The 27580-nt window shown below is 38.1% G+C and overlaps 1 protein-coding gene across 3 annotated transcripts in view; it reads left to right on the top strand.

The window, feature by feature from the left end:
• LOC139936522 (uncharacterized) overlaps window positions 1-27580 on the top strand; it is a 73169-nt gene that overhangs the window by 33823 nt on the left and 11766 nt on the right. For 2 of the 3 annotated variants that reach the window (XM_071931356.1, XM_071931355.1), the window contains exon 2: window positions 2017-2569. The gene's annotated coding sequence lies outside the window, so the exon portion shown is untranslated. Of the gene's footprint in view, window positions 1-2016; window positions 2570-11883; window positions 12061-27580 lie in introns of those variants that run through there. The other variant, XM_071931358.1, reaches the window with a different exon arrangement.

Here is a 27580-nt window from a genome sequence, read left to right as displayed (position 1 = left end):
ACAAAATTACCCTCTTCCAGTCTGCAGGAAGTTGAAATTGCAGCAGTAACCACATCAGGACTGGGTTTCATTGTCCTTTATTGCTTGGCATGATGGTGTCAATTGATTGATGAGTGGGGCTTCCAGTGTTTTATGGTCAACCTGGTACTTTAGTATCTGGTGGTTTTCACCACATGATGTTTGGGCTTGGGTTTTTTTTCCCATGGTTTACCACATGATGAAGAAGTCATTCCTCAATGGCTAACCATGAGCTACAGGCAAACCCCAGACAGCAAGAAGGCATTCCAGACAATCAGACCATGGAGGTAGAAATAGCTCCATGATCAAACACACCTTACAGCCCAGAGGTTTAGTAATTCTGGAAGTCATTAAAGTAAACTATTTCCTCCTTAGTGTAAATGTGAAATTGATAATGAAAGGTAAAATTTTGGTCCTAGAGTTTATGGCTAACCCAGACCTTAGCTCAGTGCCCAGACAACAAAAGCTATCTGTACAGTGCATTCCAGACACTCCTTATTTTTTTTCCACAGGTTTAGCACGCTCCATGGGTTTAGTAATTTTGAAAGTAATTAAGCCAACTATTTCCTCCTTTGTAAATATGAAATTGATTATGAAAGGTAAAATGAAGATCTGATAGTATACAGGCTATAGGCCAGACAACAAAAGTTAGCTGTACATGGCATTCTAGACACTTTTAAGTTTTCCTGAGGTTTAGTAAAATTTGAAAGTCATTAAAGCCATTAGACCCTTTCGGTACAGAAGAAAAAAAAAAAAAGTTCACAGATTTACAAATAACTTACAGGGTTTACAGAAAGTAGTGGTGAAATACTTCTCTTGAAATATTATTCCATGAAATGCTTTACTTTTTGAGAAAACAGTAAAACAATATCAATTCTCGTTAACGAGAATTACGGATTTATTTTAAATACATGTCATGACAGGTGGGTTTTCCCGTTATTTTCTCCCGACTCCGATGACCGATTAAGCCCAAATTTCCACAGGTTTGTTATTTGATATAGAAGTTGTGATACATAAAGTGTGCGCCTTGGACAATACTGTTTACCGAAAGGGTCCAATGGCTTTAAATCAACTATTTCCTCCTTGGTGGTGTACATGTGAAATTAATAATGAAAGGTAAAATTAAGGTCTGAGCTTAGAGGTAGTATTTCTACCTCCATGGTCTGAGAGTCTGAGATTTAATTCTATTATACAAATTTCATTACAGTACAATTACGAATCCCTCACACATTGGTCCTTGAAACACAGTGTGTATATTATGAGGCTGCAATCCACATGTACCTGTTGTATCCACTGTAAATATTATTGTCTGGACCTACTGATGTCTAACAAGATCCAGTAGGGGTGACACAATGCAATGTCTATGGTTGAGTCCAATGGGAGAGAACGGGCGCAAGAAATCGACTTAATTTCACTTTAAAGCACTGGACACTATTGGTTATTACTCAAAAGAATTGTAAGCATAAAAACTTACTTGGTAACGAGCACTGGGGAGCTGTTGACAAAATAAAACATTGTGAGAAACGGCTCCCTCTGAAGTTACACACTTTTTGAGAAAGAGGTAATTTCTTACTCAATTAATAAAAGACTTCAGGGCTGAAGCTTTTTATTAGGCACCCTAAGCATACAACTTTGTGCAACAGGGTGTTTCTTCTTTCATAATACAACTTTGATGACCACCTGCATATACGTTGGGATACACCACCAAGTGAGAATACTGGTCTTTGACAAAAGTCAATACCAAGCGAGTCCAGGGGTGGATTTCACAAAGAGTTAGGACTAGTCTTATCTCGTTAAGTTAGGACCAGTTACTCGTCCTAACTTAGGACTATCCATGCAATTTGTATATCTCCTGGGACTAGTCCTAAGTTAGGACTGGTCCTAACTCTTTGTGAAATCGACCCCAGTGCCTTTAATGCAGTCCTTCCTCCATCCAAAGATCAACATTTTGATAACCCATCCTGAAAGCTTATTTCCCTTTCTGTCTATTCTTTCCAGATTGATGTTAAGTGATTCAGCATCACCTTGCCCCTGTTCACAGACTCCTTCAGGTTACCCCAAGGATGACACAACATCATTAGCTGATTAGGTGGCCAGACAGAGGAGAGGAGTCTGAGACAATTAGCGGCCACTCTTAAACAGCTGCTGCTCAAGCCACTGTATGTGAGCAGTCCTGAAATAGTTCCTCTTCAAGCTGCCACCAGACAGTGACTGATCATCATAGTGTTTCTACTACTACTACTACTACTACTACTAGGTACCACTACTAGTACTACAGCTAGTGCATGGTTTGATGAAATCACGTTCCTTCAAGAGAGCCCATCATCATCAGGTTAATTGTAAGAGAGTCTGAGACAATTAGTGGCCACTCTTAACCAGCTGGATCCACTGTATGTATGTGAGCAGTCCTAAAATTGTTCCTCATCAAGATCAAACCAAACCATCGCCAGACAGTGACTGATCATCATGTGGTGTTTCTACCACTACTCGGACTAGTGCTGCTACTGCATTGATGAAATCACGTTTCTTCATGAGAACTCATCATCATCAGGTAAATTGCTTGTGGTTAATCATCCGTTCATTTTAAGCTCCATTGATCAATTCAGGATCAGTACATTCTTTAAGAGCTGGTTGTTATACTCGGACCATGAATGGAAGGAAGGGCATTTTTTCTCCTTACTTATAATAATGATCATAATGATAAAAAACATAAGCTTATATTTAGAAACAAGTGTCCGCTTTCACAGGCTCTCATGGCACTACAAATCTTAACAGTTTGGATTGTCTTGAGTTAGTTTGGTTCTTCACGATCAAGGTAATGTTTGTCTTGAGTGCAGTGTGCAACTTCAGGACATTTTTGCTCACCAGCAGTTAAGCAATTCTGTGTTTTTCCTTGATCAACATGGTGTTGATTGGACACTGAAAGAGATAAATACAAAAATCATAAATTCCTGTAGCTGAGCACAATTGTAAATGTGGTTAAATTTATTTTTCTATTCTATGAAGGCCTTTATTTTTCTATAAAGGCATGTTCACTTTGAAACTGCAATATTGAAAACTGCATAAGATTTTCTTGTGGTTGTTTTTGATGCTTAGGTCTGTTTAAAAGGTATCATTGTTTGAGAAAAGATGTTATGTGGGTATTAAAGGTACACAAGCAGGCTTGAGTTAACTCACGTTTCCTTCGCTTAATTATTTTCTTCTTCTTTTGCAAGTTACTGTAATGGACATATTATTTGCATGGGATTTTCTTCTGGTGATTTTGAAGCTAATAGTAAGGCAGCATTATTTCATCAAGGATTTTATGGGGGTATTTGTAAACTCAGGTTTTCTTTCTCTGCACAGTAAAAAATTCTTTGATTGTATTGAACACATCTGCAGCTGTGTCTGGATTGGTTTTTAGTTGTCTGCATCATGGAGGTATAATTCCTTAATGTCTGCATCTCTCTCATCTACCTGCAGGTGACTGACCTCGCCCAGTTTATTTGAAAGGTCTCAGTATTGTATTGATTTAGTCTAGTCAGAGTCGGATTGAATGGAGAGTAAAGAGTCTAAATCCTGAACTATATAAGACCCTGCTAAATCTAAGCCAAAATGTGTCGGACCATAAGGACCTTTCTCTAGGGTTGGACCTCTAGGGTTGGACCATAGAGGTATGGGATTGTAGAGTTTTAGGGTTTGAACAGTGTGGATTAGAGGTGGATTTGGGGCCTGGGCATCATCAGTGGGAGGCGGGTCTCGTTTGACCTTTATTAATGGGTCGGGAGCAATGTGTTGATCTGATTGCAAGGTTTTTTTGTGTGTGAAGTTTGGTGGAAAATGTTTAACCTAGGCTTGGCGTTCTTTTTTGCTGCATCATTGGTGTTTGAATACAGGAACAATTGATTGGTGTCTGAAGTACATGTACCTGGTCGCTCATTCATCCCTCTGATGTTATGTTACACCATATGGTGTTATTGTGTGGGAATTTCTATATTTAAAACTCAACCAAGGTCTTAATTCAAATAAAGTTCTCCTTTTAATAGACATTTTATTCACTGTAACTAAATGTATTTTACTACAACATGAGAGCACAAAAGTAGCTAGGTATAACAAAATTGCTGATCCTGTTCATTTCTGCTTAGCAGACAATTATTAAGCAATATTCTCTGCTTAATCAGCTCTATAAAATTGGGCCCAGATCCCAATCATGTGTATGATTTACTTATTACTACTCAGCCTAGCCGTGCAAATACAATTGGTGACACCACCATGCCTGATAATCAACTGTTGCTAACCCTCATCATTTCATTCTCCAATGGGCCTATCAGGGCTTGAATTTTTGGTAAAATTCCACAAGACCACATGGGCTTTTAGCTCAAAATCTTTACTGGACCAGACTTTATTTTAATACAAGACCAGAATCGTAATAAGAAAAACCTTTCTCCCACATTTATTAGAAACTGTTATTTAAACAAGCACTACAAGAAGACCGGTCTCATTATTTAGAATTGAAGCTTTTTACAAGACTCTAACGTTTCATTTGAACATCATTTCTTTTTGTTAAACAGCTACCTGAGCGGAATGTTTTTAACGGAAATGGTATTTTAACTTGTTTATAATGCACTTGTTGGCCATTTTAATGTAATTTTGATATGTGTACACTTCTGAATTGTTCGTAATTATCAATTAAAAAGTCTGGCCCCAACCTAAAGGTTTGCAAAAACTAAAAACACTTCTGCCGTTGAGAGCGCGCATCAAAGGACAATGCCACTGACAACATTTGTGGGAGTTTGCTTTGTTATACCTCCACGCTGCAATAAAGCAGCTTTACAAATTGCATCTCCCAACTATGACGTTTTGAGAGTGATTACGTAATGGGGCTTTTCGCAAACCTCTCAGAAAAGCGCTGGATAGGGGTATTCAAAATGATTGTTTTTTTACACAATCAAAATCTATTTATAATCATATGACTCGATTTCCTTATTCATTGAAAACAATTTAAATGGAATTCAGCAAAGTTCACGACTTGACATTTTCGTTCAACCAGGTCTTTAACGATAATGGAAACACAAGAATGCCAAACTTGTTCAATCGCGAGCTACTGACTGGCCCAATGCTAAAATCACTGGTCTCGAGCCTGTGATCCAGGGTAAAATTTGAGCCCTGGTAATTTCACAATACAACCAACTGTATAAGAAACATAGCCTCATTGTTTCCCCATTGATAAATATTTCTATGTTTGTCTTTGAGTTCAGATATTTTATGGTTATCGTAAACTGTTATGGCTTTCCATATCAGTAATCATATTCAGAAATAAAAATCAGTGCTGTTGTCAGTCAAACTAAATTCACAAAAGAAAGAGACCCCAATACAGTCAGGTTTTATCCTTATGGAGGTGAATAGATTCTGACATGAGGATACCTTGATGTACAAAGCCGGTTACTACTCGATTGGTCAGTATCTAATGTGGCTTTACTACATCTCCGGACAATGCGTAGAATTAGTACTTTGGAGGATGAACGGATGATGTTTAACAATAGAGAAATGGGGTGTTTAAATCCTTTCTCAGTCCTACTTTGGTGAACCCTTGTTGAGGGCTTATTTCACTGTTACTGCCTGCTTTAAATTCACATGGCCTGATGTCATACGGCTAATAAAGCGGAAAATACTGCTTAGCAAATTTCTTTGCTAAAGCAAAAACAATGACTGGCAATCTACTGTATCTAAACTTTATGAAAATTTAGCTAAGCAAGATGTGTCTGTGCTAAGCAAGATTGTAAGTGCTTACACTTAAATGGCGTTTTAAAATTGGCCCCTGGGCCCAATTTCATGAAGCTAGAACTTTCTTTCAAATGTGTTGCTCAATGTATGGTGTTCATTTGTTTTTTCGCAGCGTTAAAAGAATAAAAACTTTTTTCCATTGAACCTTTGATTGAAAAGGACATTTGGAATCTTTCATTTTGAAAGTACAGTTATAAGATCCTCTTCGAAGGTTGACGTCTCCATATGATGCCCTTTCAATTTAAACTCATTCTCAAGTGAATTTGGCACGGCAGCAGGCCAATGGTGCATTTACCCCTAATCCCATTTGGGTAAGGGATTTATATCACCCCTCCACCCTCCATCACTTCCCTCTTATTTAGGGGGGATTATCTGGATCAGCTGTGCTGAGAGAAAAGGTCGCGGGATAAACATCTGATCTAAATCATTGTTGAGGGTCGCTAAGATCCCTTTCATCCCCCACCAGCGCAAAGAAATGAAATAGCACTCACTAGGATTACTTGTGGCTTATGATCGGTAATTCCAGTCTTGAAAGTGTGATAACTTCTTCGATGTTTTCTTTATATTGGATCTTGATTGAAAGTTTTAAGTCAAGATGACTCACTTGCAGCTTTGATAAAAAGAAAGACAATATTAGAATAATGTTTTTGTTTCTGCTGACTATACTGACTAACGATCACATGCAAAATGAATTTGAGAAAATGGAATTAGCTATTGCAAACAGCTTAATACGGATCGAAAGTCAAAAAAGTCAATGGTAATTGGTCTAACATTGCAGGGCTCTTTCTCGAAAGCTACATGACAACACAACACACATAAGCAGGTAGCCTACAAATTGCATTTGATTAAACCTTTTTCTGGTAGGTTTAAATCTGTTCTTTTACCCACTTTGTATACTACAAAAATCTCATCCACAGGCAAGGTAGCCTTTAGTCGGAGGCGCACGCGGCACACCGGATGGCACGCACAACCCCAAAAGTGTAACGCACGAAAAAAGACTATCACCGCGAGCGGCGAAGCCGCGAAGCGCCTTTACCAACTCGTTTGGGGCCTTATGTTTTTCTTTACATTTGCCAACGATTTTGGTGGGAGAAAATGTAATGCATAATGCATTAGCGTGGTGAGTTGCTGGCCAATAAGAAGCCACATTTACTTGCATGACGTCACAAGAACGTTCGATGCTAATTCGTTACATTTTCTCCCACCCAAATCGTTGGCAAATGTAAAGAAAAACATAAGGCCCCCAAAATGAGTTGGTAAAGGCGCTTCGCGGCTTTGCCGCTCGCGGTGATAGTCTTTTTTCGTGCGTTACATTTTTGGGGCTGTGCGTGCTATCCGGTGTGCCGCATGCGCCTTGACTAAAGGCTACAGGCAAGGTGGTTAAGGGAGACACGCATGCTAACATACCGACATGTATCTACAACTTTCAACAAATATACTCCAATTGATTACTAGGTAAAATAATACAGTGTAGTGTTTCCCACTTGGGTGAACTTTATGAACCAGACAGCTATGAAGGTAGGGATTTATTACAATTCTTACTCGGAGTGAAGTACCAATGCTACAAACCCAACCCTTATGGGACACGCTATATACCCACACAACGATTATCAACATTTGGTAAAATACTTAACAGGAACTACTCAATAATCTTACATAGGGCGAGGCTGCTGCAGTACACCACAGGGATACCCCTAGTAATTTAATATTTTCACATATTAAATTAAAATAGTTCTACCATATGTGTTGGACTTGCAAATGTGAGTGAATTAGTCCACGGTTCTGTGTTTGAAGATGGAAGGGTCTTGGGAGGGGGGAGGGGCTTCAAAACTAGGACGCACAGATGGGTAAGTGAGAAAGGGTACCTTATTATATATTCAGGTGGATTAATAATAACCTTTAACCCCTGAACATTGAACCTGCATCATATGATCCGACCCATTGTGATAATTATTGAGGTTTGTGCAAAAAGCAAGTATTGGTGAAAACACTTCCAATGCACAGAATAAGTCAAAAGAAAATGTAGCATATTGATTCTACCATGGAGGTAGTATTACCTCCATGATTCTACATAGGCCTATTATTGAAGAAGAAAAAAAACGATTTACAAGTCTCAGAAATGTTTTTAAAATCATCTAGTTTTGTTTTTGTATTCAAAATGTCTAGCTTGTAATCTTAGAAAATGCTTGGCTACCCTTTTTTTTTATCTAAATGGTTCTTGAAAACTAGAACAGATTAAAGTGGGATGACCGTTTTACACTATTCCATTGATAGTAGAAATTGATACCTCTGAATTAGAACAAAGAATACATGCACAGTTTTTGAATAGCAGAGCTTGCCAATTCTCCCTAATTCTGCAGAAAGCTCCTTGAAACAAACCAATCTTTCCATGTTCTTATAAACAAATCTGAAAATCCATGCGCTTATGAAAGCTTGATTATTAATTCTAAATATCTCCCTGATTGTTGTACAACATCTCCCTGATTGCAGCAGGCTATTCTTCCTATTTAGTCTGATTCCCCTTATGAAAAATCAGGAATATTTATGTTAAAGGCACTGTAGGCGTTTGGTAATTACTCAAAATATATGTTAGCATAAAACCTTACTTGGTAACGAGTAATGGAGAGCTGTTGATAGTATAAAATATTGTGAGAAACGGCTCCCTCTGTAGTAATGTAGTTTTGATAAAGAGTAATGTCTCACTAAAATAATAAAAGACTTATGGCCAGAAGGATTTTATTCCTATCTGAAAGCACACTTTTTTTGTACAACAAGGGTGTCTTTCTTAAATCATTTTCTTACAACTTCAATGACCAAATTTGAGTCCAATTTTTCACAGGTTTGTTATTTTATGCATATGTTGGGATACACCAAGTGAGAATACTGGTCTTTGACAAATTACCAAAGGTGTCCAGTGCCTTTAAATATCATAAAGAGTTTACCATTTAAAAACCTACTCAGGTGCACATGTAGGTCAGCCAATGTTTTCAATCAAATTGTCCTACTTTTCTTCCAAGGACCAAATATCAAATGTAGCTGTTGCAAGATTCAAAGGTTGTCTGCTCTAGAATAGTTGTGATGCTATTAAAATAACAGTACACACTAGAAAAGATCCAGATGCAGGTGTTGTTATCTTGACCTTCAAGTTTCCAAGTTGGTCTGGGGTGCTGCTGGGGGGTTGTCTGGCTCTATAAAGCTCCAACCACAACTCTTTTTTTTTCATGGATCTCATGGGGGGAAACTATTGTCTTAATATCTGGTTTAATGTCTCCCGCAGGATATTCAGTTTATCTGGATAATAACTCAGGTACAGGAGAGGTTAGGTAAAGGACATGCTTTTGTGTAACATTAAATGATTAGAAAGAGGAACATTTTGCTGCTCTGCCAACCAAATAATTGTCTAAATGGCACAGTATTTAGGCCTGCACCAAACCTTAGGAAATAACTTGTTGATTTTACTGCAAACAATTTGGGGGGGGTCTGAACTTCTGATTGTGCTCCATATGCCCAAGAAGTAGTGATGGTGGAACTAACTTATACATCTGGAAAATTACATTAAACTTTTAATTTATACATCTGGAAAATTACATTAAACTTTTAATTTATTTATTTAGTCTGACAAACAGTTCAAAATTACAGCATTTATGAAAGCAAATATACATGTTGCCTAATTATTGTTATTTGCTTTCTATATTAAAATCATCTGCATCAAATGTTTAGCAGTTTACAGATGGGTTTAAAATGTTTAATTGTTTCCTTTAAAAGCAAGATGGTGAAACCAATTTCGTACAATTCCCTTTACAATATTAAAATGCGGTCACATAGCTTCATTAAAGCATATTTTTCATTAACACATGTTTTTTAATGACAGCTGTTGCCATAAGCAGTGCTTATCTTCATGTAATATGTGGGTCTGCCTATCTTTATGTGTCTGAACACTGAATGGGGAAACCTATACAACTATTAAGCTGTATATATAAGGGTACAATAGTATGTTTCCTGAAGGCCTTATGATAATAGGCAAACAATGCTTGATGATCCAACGCACAATCCATCCCAGGATTGGGTTAGTACTAGTGGTAGTAACAAAAGCACTTAATCGACCGGTCTGTGTCTGGAACGTCAGATTTACAGGGTTTTCTCCCCCAACCTCTACTGATGGACAAGTCATATAATCCATAGGTCTCAAATGACTTTAAATGTAGTTTCTGGCCTGGAGTGTTCGGAGCACTTTCGTCGGATTTTCGTGATGGGAATTTGAGAGGAATTTTTTGTTTAGATACAGCTTAGAAAAATGTTTTTGTACTGGGTTGCCAATGTACACAGCCCAAAAGATTGTGTTCGTAGCGGAAATTATGCAAACGGCTCGCCATACAAGCACCATCTCCATGTATTGATTTTGGTTCGGAAATAATCATTTTTAAGTGTTATGTTTGGATTAGATTACTGATTTGTTTTGCTATGTTTTTTTAAAAAGATTTTTTTAACACATCCAGTTTCCCTAGGTTGAATGCCTGCGTTTGCTTGTCACATGGCATATATACTACCCTATTTCTCTGTGCTCACTCGAGTTCAGTGTACATTACTCTGCCTATTTCTTGGTTATCACTACAGTTTGGTGTACGCAACTCTGCATCTTCTTATACAGTTCAGTGTACACTTCTCTGCAGCCTGTATCTCAATTCACATTACTGTTAGTGTGTATGCCGCCCCTAGCCATACAGGACTCGTCCTCCTCTGTGCTGTGTTAGACTTGTGGACAACTCGTTAATGGTCCTTCGCGGTGAGATATTCGAGCTGTGGCGGTGCTCTCGCGAAATCACTGCTCTCGCGCAAACTGCTGGTTGCCCGACTTCTACTCCCCATTAAATGGGACCGTAGTCGTGAGAGCAGTAGTCTCGCGGGGCCAGCAGTCTCGCGAGAATATCGCTGGGAGAGTTGGAACGCTGTCACCGCGACAGACATTCAACGACTTGTCCACAAGTTTACTGTGCTGTACAATACAAATGTGTAAGGCTGCCAGGGCTAGTGTAGGCCTACACTCATACTAGGTCTCTATATAAATGCCTTTTTCATAGTTCTCATTACAGTTCAGCACTAAGCTATAAAACAAGCTCCCAGAATTCCTTAATTTTACTCCAAATCTTGTCTTGACAAATTTGTGGCTTTTGGTGAATTTATTGTACTGTTTTCTGATTCCCTTTTTAATGCAATTAGCAAAGCCATATTAAAGTGCCATTGACCCCTTGCACGCGCGTCACATGCGGCGACTGATGCCACGCTCACCATGTTGGTGGGCAGTTAGGTTTACGTGTATTAACGTCGCGTCACCTAAAATGCACACTTTACTGCATAACGCACGGCATAGAGTTATATGAAAATGCACAGTGAAATTGCCCACCAGTATGGCGCATTCAAGATTTTTCTGATGATGACATCAGGTGAAATGGGTCATAGTAGGTACTTTATACATCCTTGAGTTAGAGCACTATGTCTATTGCCTATAGGGGCCTAATAGTATATTATGACCTGATAATGACCCTATTTGAAGTAGGGTCTATTTTCTTTTTGAGGTATGAAGATCCTGTTGCTTCTCCAATTACACTTTTCATTGACTATGACTCATTTAAAATAGAACTATCACAATTACAGGTAGTTATACCCCCTTGAACCTCTATCACCTGTATAGTAACTACACCATAAACTGTTCACAATTCAAACAGTCCTTCCTCGAGGTGTTTTTTCCTTGCGTTCTCTTAATATTAACCTCCTATATGCATGGTCAGGGTAAAAGAGCAAGGACTTGCCATATTGACAGAAGTAATTTATTTTATTGCGCCATTTAGATTTGAAGTGGACTCCACCCCTGACATTGCATTAACCTCCGGTGTGTACGTACACACACGCCCTATTTATACACTGTTTAGTACATTCAGAAGAAGGGTTGATTCAGTACACGGTAAAGTCCAATAGGCAACTGACCTACTAGCAGCTGGTCATGGCCAGGCTGTGTACAGCCTCTGTGCTGCTGTTAGCCCTAAAGCAAACACTAACTGTTCAGTATGTGAGGGTTGAGCATTCAGTGATACCATCACAAGCTTTTTAAGTATTGGAGAGAGAGCGTCGATATCTAAGCTTGGAGAGTTTGACTGTTTTGTGAATCAGTGTTGGTGAATTTGGTTCTTTGATTCTACTGTTGTGGTTGTACATTGCTTCTCTTGAGAATTTGGATTGAAATATTAGCAGTATTGAGGTTTGCTCACCATTTTTCATCATCAGGTTAGTTGTTCAATTTCCACTTTTCACTAAAAACTGTTCACTAATAAACTAATTTCATAGATTGCATTGCCGGACAGATTTTGCATAGTTACAACACTCCGTAGTGTACATTTAATTCGCAGCTTATTTGCATAAATATTTTGAATTGGTATGTTGTGGTTTAACTTGTGGTCTCACAACAGATCAAACTATTTTGTGTTCAGAAATTGTTTCGTCCTTGAATTTTTGATGACAACTTTACATATTAAATAGAAAGAGATGCCAATAACAGTTCCATTAAAAAAAATTCTAGTTACTTGCAGTAACTGCAGATAATATAAATCAGTTCTTTTCTCCCTCCATGTCATGATGTAGCATGCACAGCCTTCCTCCATCCAGTAAAAATTTCTTGTCAAAGGTGTGTTTGTTTATACCAGCTGTCATGTTTATTCTGACCCATTTGCTCCAAGCATAGAGAAACTCCTGACACAAGGGAGTAAAATCTGCCTGTATACAAAATTTGATTATAATACAACTGGGGCCATTGCCTTCTCTCCAAAAATGGCCTACAGTTTTTGTTTGAGAGTATATACCGACCACATTCCCCAAATTGTAAACATTTCTGTTAGATGTTTGAGGTTTTTTTTCTGTGATTTCCCCCTCGGGTTATGATGAAAAAAAGTGGATGAAGACTTAAGGGATTGAAAGGATATGTTAAAGGATTATATATAGAGAGGAAATAGATTTAGTCAAAGGCTGAAATGCAATGGGCTTAACTCAATTTTCCAGTGAAGAAATAAGGGGAGTTCATGAAATGAAATGCTCGGCACCATCACCAAAGAAAGGTTTTTTTTCATATGTTGGCTTTGAAAAAATGTTTTATAAAAAAATGTGTTCTACACTTTTTTTTGAGACCTTCAGGGGGTCTCTTGTGATTGATTATATGGTTGCTTTAAAATATGTAAAATGGTTTTGCACATTGCGGCAAATGAAAAACACATCATGTGTATACCAGAAAAATGATTAGACTTGACTCACAAAGGTCAGTCGACACAGCGAACATATGTAGCCGGCTGAGACTCTTTACTCCTGTCGTTAGAGTAAACAGCCTTTCCTTCGTCCGTGTATACATTATTCATTGATTGCAAAACCATCTTCAATGCAGGCAGTTTGAAGAAATCTTAGTCTACCAAACACGTACATGCTCTATTTTCGTGCTACTGGACATGAAGGTGTTAGAAATGTCTAAAGGCTGAAACGGTGCATTACTCCATGATAAAGCATGGCCCACTTCCGAGCAGAAGTGAGATATTTGGCACGGAATTTGTAGACTCTGTGACACTCATAAGAACCTGGATTCAGACAATGACAGACTTGTTGTTGAATGGATTCAGCTTCGAGGTACACATGAACTTTGCACTGCTTGCATTTTGGTACATATTCTACGAAGATAGCGGGTCAAAATTTGTTTATGCTACAAAATAAATGTAAAGTAGATAAGTGGCCGTTCTGCATTAGGAAATCAAATTCGTTCATACAACATGTCTAAACATGTGTCATGCAGCAGTCATAAATGGAACTAGAAAACTTATGCTAATTCAGCTTATGACCAATTTGCTTAGAAGCTGTTCAGTGATAACCACCTCTAATACCTGATAAAGTTTATAGCGCTTAGCAGGTCTGCTTCTGTGTCACTGATTTATAAAACTTGGTTTTGTCTGTTATGAATGATCTTATTCATGAAGTTGGTGACCATCTTAAAGGGAGTGTATAAGTTTGGTAATCACTCTTGAAATTATTGGCAATTAAAGCTTACTTGGCTGGAAGTAAAGCAGCTTTCAATAGTATAAAGCATTTGTGAGAATCATTCCACTTTGAAGTAATGTGGTTATGGAAACATATATCAGTTATTATGACCCAAAATTTGAATCTAGGAAATGTTCCTGTCAGATATGACTGTCAGATATTGTATTCCAATTATGGATTATTCTTCCTGCATGGCCATAACCCCTTCGGATTTTCAGCAATATTTCCTACCACCTTTTGAAATGAATTTCACAGGTTAGTTTTGTCATGGAGGTAGTGGTTTTACTTAGTGTAAAGGGGTTCTATATCTACATGTATATATAGGATTAAAACAATCAAACTGTTCCACAAACCAAAGGTATACGTTCCCTTTAAGGGTGATACCAAGGAGTGTATACATTTTCAAGAGTATTATCTTAGTACTCAATTCAAAACATGTCACAAGTACATGTAAGAACCTGAGAACCAACCACTTGACAAATGACCCACCCTCCCATTGTTGCTTGGGGCACCTTAAGGTCAGGGCCTGGTTGGGCAACCAACCTCTTCAGTCAGGTACCACCTATATCTTGTCACATACAGAGACCCCAGATCGACCCTGACAAGTTTAAGTGCCTGTTTAGTGACATTCGCACCTTCCAAGGTGGGCGTATTGTGTGCCCTTGTCATTGAAATCCGAGACTTGAGGTGGACTTGAGGGAGGGAGTCTATCTGCTGACCCATTTCACTGTCAACATCCTGAACTTGATGTAGGTTGATAAGATAATAACACAAGGGTTCAACCCTGAGATAAATAAGCAAGTGTTCAAGGTTGTTATGGGTTGTATTCTCCATGGTGTGCCAAGTTTGTTTTGATCTGGTTGTTGTGGTCATGGAGGAAGAAATGTGGTCAACTATAGACATGGGTCAGAAGAAAGTTTTGTTTGTCTTATGGTGATTTATACACGGTGTGACTTTCAAACCACTGCCATCTAAAAGTCAATGTGATGACTGATCATTTTGCAAAAGTTGGAAAATGTTTATTAAAGGCATTATATTGGTAAGCACAGCCTTGTATGTTTTTTTTTTGAAAGGGCAAGGACACCAAGGCAATCTTGTAAATTTCTACCAGAGCATTTTCCAGGCATGAAGGCATTAACCAGGGGGCATGGAGGCAATCCCATTCGTTGCCTCAGTGAAGTATCAGGCCTGTAAGCATGTTTTAGTCAAGCTTACTGATTATGAAGTTCATAATAGAGCTATTTTTTGTGTGGAAAGTGTTCCCTCTGAAAACCTAAAAAGACTCAATCAGCTGATTTTGGTTGTAAACCACACTATTAAGGCCGAATGTGTTTACATGCACTGTGCATGGTTTGGGTTTTCTCCTGACCCACACAATGGATTTAGCTTAGTTTCATTGGTTGATTTTTTTTTTTTGAAAAGGGTTGATCACACAAAACATGAAGACAGTCTGCGACAATATTTGGTCAGCACCACAAATCCTGTATGATACCTTTAACTTGCGCAACACTCAAAAGATTATTTGTGTATACACCATTCATCTTTGAATGATGTGAATGAAATGATTGCATACCTCTTATAAAAGCACAATTCAAGCTTTTATAATTGGATTATTCATTTTGCTTTCTCTAATTCTTGGATTTTGACACCCAAATAGACTGACATTTTATCAACCGGATACCATGACAATATCCTTTGAGTTGACATAAAGAAGAACAATTAAAGCCACAGTTTCTGCTTCAAAGTATAAATATTATCATACAACACAGGCGTGGGTGGTAATAATCAGAGGCTCCAAGAAAACTATCAATATAAATACCAGCTTTTATTCAAAACCTTCAAACAGCTGTATGCTTCAATAGAAAGGCTGCCTTTAAACTCATATTTCTGGCACCTATGCGTGGCTTCTGACAAAAATTTTATTTATCGCTCTGACAGTTTAATTGTTTGAGTAAAAGGAAATTGAGTGACTGTATGGTTTGTAAAATAAAAGGGGTGGGAGAGTCGGAAGGAAACATAATAGCTGCAGTGGTATGTGGTACCAGTCACATTTAACCTTCCAATAATTACACTGGAATTAGAAAAGATGTAATGAAGGCGTCTATCAATTGTTGATTTTGGGGTATGTTGAATTTTAAATGTTTCAGGTGAAACTTCTAAAATAAATTAGTAGCTTCACTGGACCGGACCGTTGGTTGCATTCCAAAGGAGCCCTCATCCAAATCAGAATTAATACTCAGACCTGTATGCTTTGTTTTTGAAAGGGTAAGGAAACCAATGCATTTTCTCCTTGGTGTTATTGTTGCTGCAGTGAAGTATCCGGCCTGCATACTACAGTACATGATAACATTTCTGGAATGTTAACATTTTGCATTTTTGCTTTTGCTTTTCTTTTTCTTTTTTTCCCTGTCTGAAAGAATTTGACAGATGATTTTTCAAAATATGTGTCAAATGCCATGGACAATGGGCAAAGTACTTGTAACATGCCAAATTGCTTGTACATGACTTTAAAATGGATGTGTTTTAATATCATGATCCCAACAATAATACCTTTTTAGTAGCCACTTATTTATAGAGTGAATATTATCAGCCCTTGTGTATTGCCTTTTTAAGCCTCCTGCCAAATTTACATAAATGAACCAAAATGATTATTCACAAGTAAACACCAACCCTCAGAAATCCAAGAAATGATTCATACATGAATCATCTCCAAGATTTGAATGTTTTGGGGTCAAATATTGTCCAAACCATATTACTTCATAGGGTATCACTTCTCAAAACATTTACTACTATCAACAGCTGCAGTACTTAATACTAATACCAAGTAAGTTTTTAAGGCCATTGTTAGAGTATTCACCCAACTAGGACCCCACCATTAAAGGAACACGTTGCCTTGGATTGGACGAGTTGGTCTATAAACAGCGTTTATAACAGTTTTTTATAACATGCATATGGTTGGAAAGATGTTTTAAAAGTAGAATACAATGATCCACACAAGTTTGCCTCGAAATTGCGTGGTTTTCCTTTTACTGTGCGAACTAAAAAAAAAATTGACTCCCATAAATGGCCGACCGTGTTAGTCAACGATGTAAAAGGAAAACCGTGCAATTTCGAGGCATGTTTGTGTGGATCATTGTATTCTACTTTTACAACATCTTTCTACACCCATATGCATTTTTATAACAAACAGTTAAAACGCTTTGCAAAGACCAACTCGACCGATCCAAGACAACGTGTTCCTGTAAACTGTGTGTATTTAATGTCAATAATGGTTTCCAAGTTCTGCCCCCAGAAAAGAACAGACAAAAACCACTAGGGTGGGACTCCAAAATGATGGATGTGATGGATTAATACACTAACAATAGTCACACTACTCCAAACATTATTATATGTCCCCCTGCTGTGAGAGAGCTGTATACTTGATTCAGAATGTTCAAGTCCATAGGGTGTCTACACACCCTCCACACCTGGTCAAATAAAGAATCCATGCCACCCCTTGCTAGACAACCAGTGGCCATGCCTAGGGGGGTTGGTTATAGTGGAGTTAGTATAAAAGCCTTCCCTATATACTGTGACCTCAAGATAACTGAGGTCATTGCGGTCCCTATTCCTCAGAATCTAGGCCAAATGTTAAGAACCTCTAAGCACTTATTATGAAGAAAACATCTCACACAGAATTTTTTTTAGCAGATTCAGCAAACGGTTACTTGTGTGTTTTTAAGGGGTTGCCACTTTTTATACATCCTCCTTTGGTTGCGAAATTTTATTAAAGCCATAAAACGTCTGTTCTCCTTCCACTGAAGTTCATGAACCCTTCAATATTTTGTTGTTGACCTTGCACCATCTGATAAAAGTGGAGGAAACTGCATGTCCAGTGTACAACATACTGACTAAAAAAGTAGGATAAAGACTTGCGTTTTCTGCGACATTATGATAAGAGATTTCTTTCCCAAATAATCTTTACATGGGAAGGGGAAATTTGACCTACATCCCGTTACTGGTTTATGTCAAAGTAGTGTATTTTTATTTAGAGGACCTGGGACATTTCTGTACTCTCGGTTTCAGTTCATCCTATGCCAACGCACTATCATTTTAAGTTCTATGACTTTGTTAAAATATGTTTGTGCGATTGTTTGGCTTAACATTTTCATATAAGTCTGAACATGGTCTGCTGAAGCTCTTGTGTTACCAATCATCTTGAATCCTTTCCCCTACCAATAGATTAGTTACACTTGCATGCCGTGCAGTCAAAGTGAATAGTTCAGTGCTCCTAAAAACTGTTCCAGTTTTTATTTGTTCAATTGATGAGAAAACTTACTCCTGGGAGCCACCGATAGGTCATTTATTATGCTTCACTGGCTGTTATACGCCAGTGGTTTAATTATTAGTTACTTCAAAGTTTACTGTATTTGAAAGGAAGTTTTGAATAGGCTTTAAAAACTGCCAGTGCAAGCAAGACAGAGAGAAAATAACATAGACAGACAATAACTTCAAGCTATTGTCAAAGATTTTGAGTTATACGTGCTTTGGTGGGAAAATTTTCCATCAATTTTTCACAAAAGAAAAGGAAAGTTTGGAATAAAGTGACCCAGAGCCTGAAAACGTCACACATCTGGATTAGGATGGGAAGTAATAAAATCATATTTTCAAATAAAAGGTGGAATATTATGATGGATTTATAATTTTCATGACCAATCTCATCAATAAATAATATTTTACGGCATTGCATTTGGCACATCGGGTATTCATACGATGTGAAGCAATTTTACACTTTGATGTGTACCAATGGAGTTAAAAAATAATGCATGAACCTGTTACTTCCAGGATACATGCTTCTATGAGCATGCTTCCAGGCAAGGTGGGGGAAAAAACAAAAGTTCTGCATGCTTTGTTTGTTAACAAAAACGCAACTTCTTTATCATCAGGTTACACTATTAATATTCCTTGTTTGTTAAAAAAATATCTTAAACTTTTATTACACAGCCCTGTAAGGCAGGGTATACTTTTAGTAACTGCCAAAGACAAAACATAACAAACCTGTGGACATTTGGTCATTGAATTGCATGAAAATATTGAATGAGAAGATAGTCTTGTTGCATAATCTTGTTGCATAAAGTTCTGTGGTTTCAGATGCCTGACAAAGGCTTCTCAGATTCGAATGTTTATGTGAAAAATTACCTCTGTCTCTGCTTTGAAAGGGGTCACTTCTCTATGTTTAATACTATCAACAGGGCCCAATTTCATAGAGCTGCTAAGCACAAAAATTTGCTTAGCATGAAATTTCTTCCTTGATAAAAACAGGATTACCAACCAAATTTCCATTTTTTGCATATTGTTTGTTACTGGTATTCAGCTGTTGTTTGCTTATCCTGAAAATCATGTGGAAATTTGGTTGGTAATCCTGTTTTTATCAAGGAAGAAATTTCATGCTAAGCAAATTTTTGTGCTTAGCTTCTCTATGAAATTGGGCCCAGATCTCCAGTTCTATAGTGACCAAATAAGTTTTATGGTCATTAACTTTTGGAGTAGTTACCAAAGGTGTACCCTCCCTGCCTTTAAGGAAAGCAGTTTTTGTAACTGAGGGGATAATAGTGAAGCACATCCAAGGAAAGCAAAGAGTTTTGCATATTGGCCAAGAAACAAGTTCCTTCCGTATGGCAAGAACAAAAGAGCCATTGTAAGATTAAAAACAAAATATTTGCTTGTCTTTGCTAGGCATGGTTGACAAGAAGGTATTTAGCCTCATGATTGATAGGTCTTGCTTAGCATTTGTTGTTATCATCAAGGCATTTGCATTCATGGGATAGGCCCTTTTTGGTTCGGTGTCCTTAATATCAGGTGTACATTTGATGCGAACTGGGTTTTTTCTTGAGTGATTGATGTTGAAATAGCTGGGAGGGTTATAATGGGGTGAGGTTATAATGTGGTGTTAAATGTTGATCAATGAACTCCCTTCTGAATGGTGTGGGGTTGAGTTCAGGTGAAACAAGATTGCCTTGAGGCTTATTTTGGGAGTAAAGAGAGTGTTATCTTCACTATGGTTGGGGTTTGTTCTGTGGGATTTCCGTTTATGAATCGGTTCAGGTTACAAGTGTGAGAAAAGTGGGTCACTTGTAAGTCTTCTTAGTAGTTGTTGCCAAAGTGTAATATCCTTGGGGTTTCTTTTGGGTGCATTTTCACCCTCTTAGATTTGAGATTTGAGTTTAATATTTAGGCCTATATATAGTAGTAAAGTTTATTCCATCCAAACAAATGGAAACAAACTTTTTACACTAGTAGAGTGCAAAACAAAAATTTAAAATTTGTCGTTTTTGTTTTGTACTGGAGGTCTATCCAGATGAAGGTTGTTGCAGCGGTCGCTGCTAAAATTATAGGATTTGATCTGTCTCTAGCTACCGGACAATCGGGGGGGGGGTTTAGTGCCGGGATAAGACATCTCTAGAATAGCAAAGGTTGTTGGTTCGAATCCCACCTGATTAATAGATATGCCGGTGGATTTTGTTCTTTCCAAGACTAGGGGAAAGTTTGGTGTACCAGTACAATAAAATATTATTTCGTAGCTAGCTTTTACTATTTAGGATTTGAGGCATTGCATGGTGAGGTGTCAATGTATATTTGGTTTGCGGTAACACCATGTGTGTATCTACTTGCCAGGTAGAGTCGTTCTTAGGGAACTGTCTTGCTTTATTCTACTGCCGCGGAGTAGATAAATGGAGGTTCGGGAGCTTTTATTACATGTTATTTCTTTGTCCGTGCAGGTGTCTGTTCTTGTGTCATATTGGCTTATTATGTAACAACTCTTTAATCCTCTCTAAAAACTATTACAGCTCAGCTTCATTTGAAGTTACCAAGGCCTTTCCACCAATTTTCATCTGACTTTGTATGTATTTGAAATGAAAATTTTTTTCAGAAGACCTATTACCATAAATTTAATTTGCCAGCCCGTTAGATCTGTAAAGGGTGCCTATGACCTACATTTGAGGGGGGAAAAAACAGTTGCAGTCAACTGGTCTACCCTTTGAGTGCAAACAGATTAAGTACTTGTCCATTTCAAAAGGGTTCGTTCATATGGTTCAGACATGGTTCAGACAACAGATAACCGGGGTCATCATTAGTAGTTATTGACTCGGAACAACGGTCACAGGTAAAAAGAGTTAGAGATTAAAATAAATGTATGATTTGTTTAGCCTTTGAGAAAGACTCAGCTATATAGGGTCAAAGTGTCAGGCCATTGACTAATTTATTTTCCATTTGTAGAGTCAACAGATATGGCTTTAACATTTTATTTCTTCATACTATAGCAGGCTGACTATTTTAAATTTTCTGGATGATGTAGGCCTATCTATTTAACACACAATTCTTAAGCAATTATTATTATTTTTGTTATTATTAAAAAATAGCCTACCATGAAGCAGGAAGAGATATAATGCTGTTAAAGCAATCCCACAAAATCATCCGATATTGCACAATTTTTTTTAACTGAATTAAAAAATATTTATTTTAAAATATAACATTAAATTGTTAGTGGGTACGAGAAACCTTTCAAATCAAATCGCAAGGGTTAGCAAAAAGAGGGAAAACTGTTATCCTCTGAAATATTTCCCTTTATTTTTAAAATAGTTTTCCCCACTTTCACTAATTGGCAAATTACAACCTGTTGGGCCTACCATAGAGCAATTGCTCTATAGGGCCTACACTGCATATCATGGCAGAAAGTTCAGAAGCCAATTTTATGAATACAAATTTATCACTCTGTCAAGTTTGTCCACTTGTGACTGTCAGGAGATCTCAGATCAAGAAGACAGCTTGATTGGATCTTGGTTTGACGTTCCTTGAATTTCAAGACTCATGCAAACATCTCCTTTCAATTGGAAACAAGATCTTTGTATCAAACTATAGAACCTTAATTTCGTTTGAAGAGCTCCAGCACAATATAGCAACAACTTAACGTGCAGCAATCTAGCTTTTGTTCTCACCTAATGAATCATAGCATAAGGCCAACATCTTTCAGTCACTTCTCAGTAAGTCTTTATCAGATTTTGTGGTTTATTGTGACACTACCACAACTCCTGGGATTAAAAGGGTGTTAATTGAAGTCGATAATGAGTAATGGCAAGGTGTGTAAACAGAGATAAGTATAACAGGGGAAGCTTTAAGGTCAGTGCTGGCCTGAGGATTCCCCTATTTACGAAGCTGGCCTTAATTATAGACAGCAGAGACAATTTGTAGTTGGTCCATGATGGACTCTCCATGGGCCAGCCATAACTTGGATTTATAATTTCTATGAACAAAACAATCACATAAACAACAGTTTATGGCATTTCATTGGCTCATCATGTGCTCATAAGATGTGACAAAATTGATTTATAGTTTTGGGTTGAACATTCATGAACATTCGAAGAAATTGTTCAACCCAAACTTAGGCTATTTAAAATTTACCCAGCCAGTTTCCCTTGTGGTTAGGTACTTGATACGTGATAAAATGAAGCAATTTCACACTTTGATGTGTACCAATTCAGATAGGCAATCGTGCACAAACCTGTAACATCCAGGATACATGCTTCAATTCCCATGAATTTCCACACTTCCCCCTCCTTGTTAAACAGTGGAGTTGAAAGAGGAGATGACAAGTGCCTTGAGGAAAAGTAAACTTTCACAATGATTGAATGTACATTGCTACATGTACATTTAAAAAAGCCACACCCAGATAGCAGAAAGCAATTCAACATGCTGCCTTACTAATTACATTAAACAGGTCCTTCAGTTGTTGACACAACCTATGAAGAAATCACACAGAAAGTGCCCGTGGTGGAATCAAACATTGGAATTTTAACTCCATCAAGTGGTTATTTTTAAGAGAAAATCTGATACAGTTTACAGAGGGATCTACCCTTAGGAGACAACTCAGATCAGCTTGTCTTGCAAACGAGGGTAGTTTCGTGTTTATATGACGGGTGTACCAATTTCCGGTCCCGTTGTAAATAAATGTGTAGTCTAAACATCAAGTCGTGCGTGATGAGTCACATTGCCCAAGCTAGACTGATGTACTGACGGAGATTTGCTGACAGACGTCATATGCTACACGTTCTACTGATTATGTGCTGAAGGGACTGCTGACTAGTTACCGCATGTCATCAATTACAAAGAAAAAACATCTTCGCAAATGCCTGTTGTACATGTGTTTTTTAAAGGCAAAGTGTGCCTTTGTTTTTTGGAACCGTTCGATTGTTTCAATCGTAGGCCTACACGATAAAACTATCCGAAAAAGAAAAGAACAAAATCGGAAGGTGGTCGCTGTTTTGAGATGTCGGCAAAAATCTGCAGCGAATATGTCCACGCTAGAATAAATACTCCCATATAGAAATACACAATTGAATCTGAGATTAAATTTTTGGAGGCCATAAAATATTTTTTACCTTTTCTACCTCCATGCTTTTTACATAACCGCATTAGTTCGGGTGAAATGTTTCTCAAATGCTATAGGCTTCTATAATATAAATCAAAGGTTGTTATTACCATTAATTTGAACAGTGATTACCAAACGTATACCTTCCCTTTAATTAACTGATTGTAGAAAGAAGCCGAACGGAATGGGGCACAGATTTAAAGGCAGACAGCCAAAGGGAAAGATACCTTAAATATCTCAAAATTAACAGTGACAAAATTTCACACGGTACACGAACCATGTCCAAAGCAAGACCAGACTTGTCCCCATCGCTACCATCCCACCGCAGAGCAATGACCCGCTTTTGGAGTACAGGGTCCATGGAAGGCTTCATCAATGGTTATGATCCCATGTGATTGATTTGAAGGCGAGGCAGGTGAATGGGTTGGTTTTTTACCCTTTTGTCAAAACCTTATTAGTAAAAAAAAACCGTTAGTAAAATGGGATGATCCCCTCTTTTTCCATTCCACTTGGGTGGTTCATATACCCTCCTCCCAAGTCCCCTTTCTCACAAAGCTCTAGGGAGCTGATACGGGTACTAGATGATCAGAATATACCGGCATTGTTCCATTTCAGAACCCAATTGTACCCCCTTCTCTCCGAGCCCTCAGCCGGGCGACATCTTCCTTTATCCCCCGTAGTCAGTAGCTTGATGGGCGGTGAGGCCGTTACAGAGAGTAAATGCCCTTTTGGTTGCAGCTTTTGTAAAGGCTTTTATATGCTGATATAGAATACAATAATGGTCACATTCCTCAACTTCTTGACTCCTCTGACCATCTCTGACTATGCCTAGCCCGATATGAGGCCAAATATTCACATTACCATAGATACATAACACACCATTCTCCAACAGAAGTACCCCCCCCTTTTTTTTTATTATAAATCCTGTAAAGAATTCCTGAGATTCCCGGAACACAAAGAAGATAATGGAGGGGGTATACATATCGATCACAAAATACCTCTGATGCCGCACACGCAGCAGATGTAAACGGATTTTCCGTTTTGTCAAATATTTACAGGAATGGAAGGCTGGGTTTGTTGTTAACTAAACTTATAATAACCTGCTAAAAATAAATGGGATTTGCGTTGTTTTAAACTTGAACTTCTTTTCAGAAACTTATACAGTGCAACATTGCTGAAAGGTTTTCAACCGCCTACCCGGATAAAATTAAAACTGCAAGGTGGCTTCTAGAATCACAATAGATTATGGAGTTTGTTTTACAGAATTTTTTATTCTATTCAATAATTTTTCCATTATGATGTCGGGGCGAGCGGCTCTTTTAAAGAATGATCACGTTGCATAGTCTTGAGATATGTTACATCACGATGCACACCAGTGGTTTCCCCGAAGGCAATCAATGCAATCTAATCAAGCATTTCATGGTTTCTTTCTTGTGACATGTTCTACCTGTTGATTGAAACCCTGTGCTCTTTTACTTTGTACATGGAACCTTGGTTCATGGTTCAAACTTGGCTGTTAGCGTTCTGGATATAATGTAGGTACTGCATGAAATAATTGATCAAAACCCCAAAAGTTCAGTATAGGGTTAGTCGTTCAAAACCATATACAAGCGTTTGGAAGATCTTTTGGTTGGCACAAATTTATTTTGCTGGTGGATTTAAATATCGCACAAGGCCTAAATGAAGTTTAAGAACGGCTTGCAAACAGAACGTGAATCACTACAAGCCGGAGCAGGAACCAAAGCCGGAGCAGGAACCAAAGCCGGAGCAGGAACCAAAGCCGGAGCAGGAACCAAAGCCGGAGCAGGAACCAAAGCCGGAGCAGAACCGAATACTGAAAAGTGTTGAAATTCTTGCATCACTCCGTTTTCTACGTCACGATTTGCTCAACAATGTGAACTAATCCTTTGGGCTATATAAAGAGTGTATATAAAGCATTGTATATTTCTTCTTTGGTGACTGTTGTAGTCACTTTTGCCCTCCACGCGTTGCCGTAGGGTAACTATATCCCGCACAAAACCATCACTGGTGGCAACAACACAACAGTGTGTTCTTGTAACAGTTAAAAGAGTAAAGCCCTAACGATAACCATACAAATTAAAAACCAACGTCACTTTGACAAATTGCCGAGGCCGCTGGCATCTTTTGGGGCGTTTTTCATTTTCCGTTTTCCTATTCTTGGAATCATAAGAAAAGAGTGGGACGCAAATTGGGACGTGTTAGAAAATTACTGACCTCCAAGTACACGTTTACCAACGTAACTAAGCATGAAGGAAAGCTTGTACTGGTGACATCATTATTGGTTAGAGACACTTTGGGGGATATGTAATATTGGACCGGTTTACCTTTATGACCAATTGACCATTCAGTTTCTGGTTCAGACGGGTGGTATCCTTGATACCAAGGCTGACCAGTGTGTGAGTCTCCTTAACAACCCCATACCTTCTTCCACTGGTCATCACATCATTCTCCCGTCTGGGTGTTAAATCACAAATCTTGCCTGGGGGGCATTGCCGAGATTCACTAGGCCATGGCATTCCTCACGAGGCGAAAAAGTGACGTATCTGAGCCCCAATTGTTACAAAGGTAGATCCCCTTTAGTTTCATCAGAAGAAAAGACCAATGCTGAGCACGCGTGTGACTTGGCTCTTTTTGGAGTCCGCAATGCGTGAGTAAACGATTATTGTATCTCCCGTCATAACACAAGTTGGGGATGTTGGAGTAAACACACAGATGAACAACGCAAGAACAACACGGACAGATTTGTTTTCTAAAATACTTAATCGAGTATAATCATAATTCAGATTTCTTGTGTGGTGTCCACCATTTACAGAAAATTAATCAGCCGGAATCACAAAAACAGGTAAGACATTTCCAACATGTTTTAAATCATCCTCGGAGGCGTGTTCTGATTATGTTTTTCAGAACCACGTGTTATTAAATTCAAATTTCAAATGACCGTTGAACCGGTGAACTTGATTTGTTCTTAAATCAAAACATTTCAGAACACCGTGTTTATATTCGTTTTTCAAAATAACCGTTTAACGGATATTTTTTTTAAACGGCAGTAAACTTGATTTGTTATTAAACCAAAATGTGTACATAGATATAAATTGTTTTACGTTTCTTGCAATCATGGTATTACTTGTTGGAATTGAACCATTGAATTTGTTTATTATCTGAAAAACATGGGGCCACACTGCGTTGCACTGAGTCGCACAAAATATGGACAGTTTGTCACACGTCACACCCAGATCATACGTCAACTTATAACGTCAGGTGTGTACATAGCGATTTAAACCTCGGTTAAAACTAACTTCAAACACTTCACCGTGGATTGGAGGCAAACTTGAAAACATGGCTTTAAAAAAACGTCAATCCAGAAGGCGAGACGAGTGTTAGTTTTTGAGATTAGAGTGCACGTAATACACCCAAATAATCCCATATCTTTATCACGATGGCCCGAAATGATGCAACAAGTGGCACGATCCGTGACTCAAGAGATGGGGCAAGGGTGACACGAGACGCTCCAAAAATGTGAAGTGGAATGTTAAACCCTAAGGATTATTTGTCCATACACCCACTATTGTGTGATATGAAAATGTATTGGGTTTATAAGAGTTCATTCATTCTCCAGTGTATAACAAAAGCGCAGTACTCATAATATACAGGTGATTTCAAATTACGCTCTTTTGGAAGTACAACCTTATGTTTGGAATGGAAGAGGAACACATGTGGTCGAGTCAAGAGCTTGGGTGTGGGTGACACGAGACGATTCAAAAATGTTTAGTGGAATGTTAAACCCTAAGGATTATTTTTCCACCCACTATTATGCGTGATTTACAAAATTTCCGTTGGATATTGCCGGGTTTATTTTATATTCATTCTCCAGATTAGATTTCAAATGCACGGTCTTTTTGAAAGTTTAACTGTATGTTTTGAACGGAGAGGAATACACTCTCGTAAACGGTAAGGTGTTTTTACTTTAGAAGCAGTATTGAAACCGGTCTTTCTCATTGAAAAACTCTCGTTTTTCGAAAATAAATTTGTACAACGGGCACGTTCTTTTCAAAACCTATTAATTTTTACAGACTTCGAAATTAGCGGCTGATAAGTAAAAAACCCTTCTTTTGTAGCTGCTCCGCGAGTCAACAAATGTGTTCCTTTCAACAAATAAATAAGGGATACGTTCGTCAAACTTCACAAAGAGATTATTTTCAAGTTCGTAAAATGATTTGACAAGTCTGGTTATTTGCTATGAATTGATGTGCCTGCCATCGTTCGCTTCAGACACGCATACAAAACTATATGGCGCCGTGTCATCCCTAG

The sequence above is a fragment of the Asterias amurensis genome, chromosome 4, assembly GCF_032118995.1.
Source record: "Asterias amurensis chromosome 4, ASM3211899v1".
Lineage (NCBI taxonomy): Eukaryota > Metazoa > Echinodermata > Asteroidea > Forcipulatida > Asteriidae > Asterias > Asterias amurensis.
The sequence above is the reverse complement of the archived record's forward strand: the minus strand, read 5'-3'. Positions and strand labels throughout refer to the sequence as shown.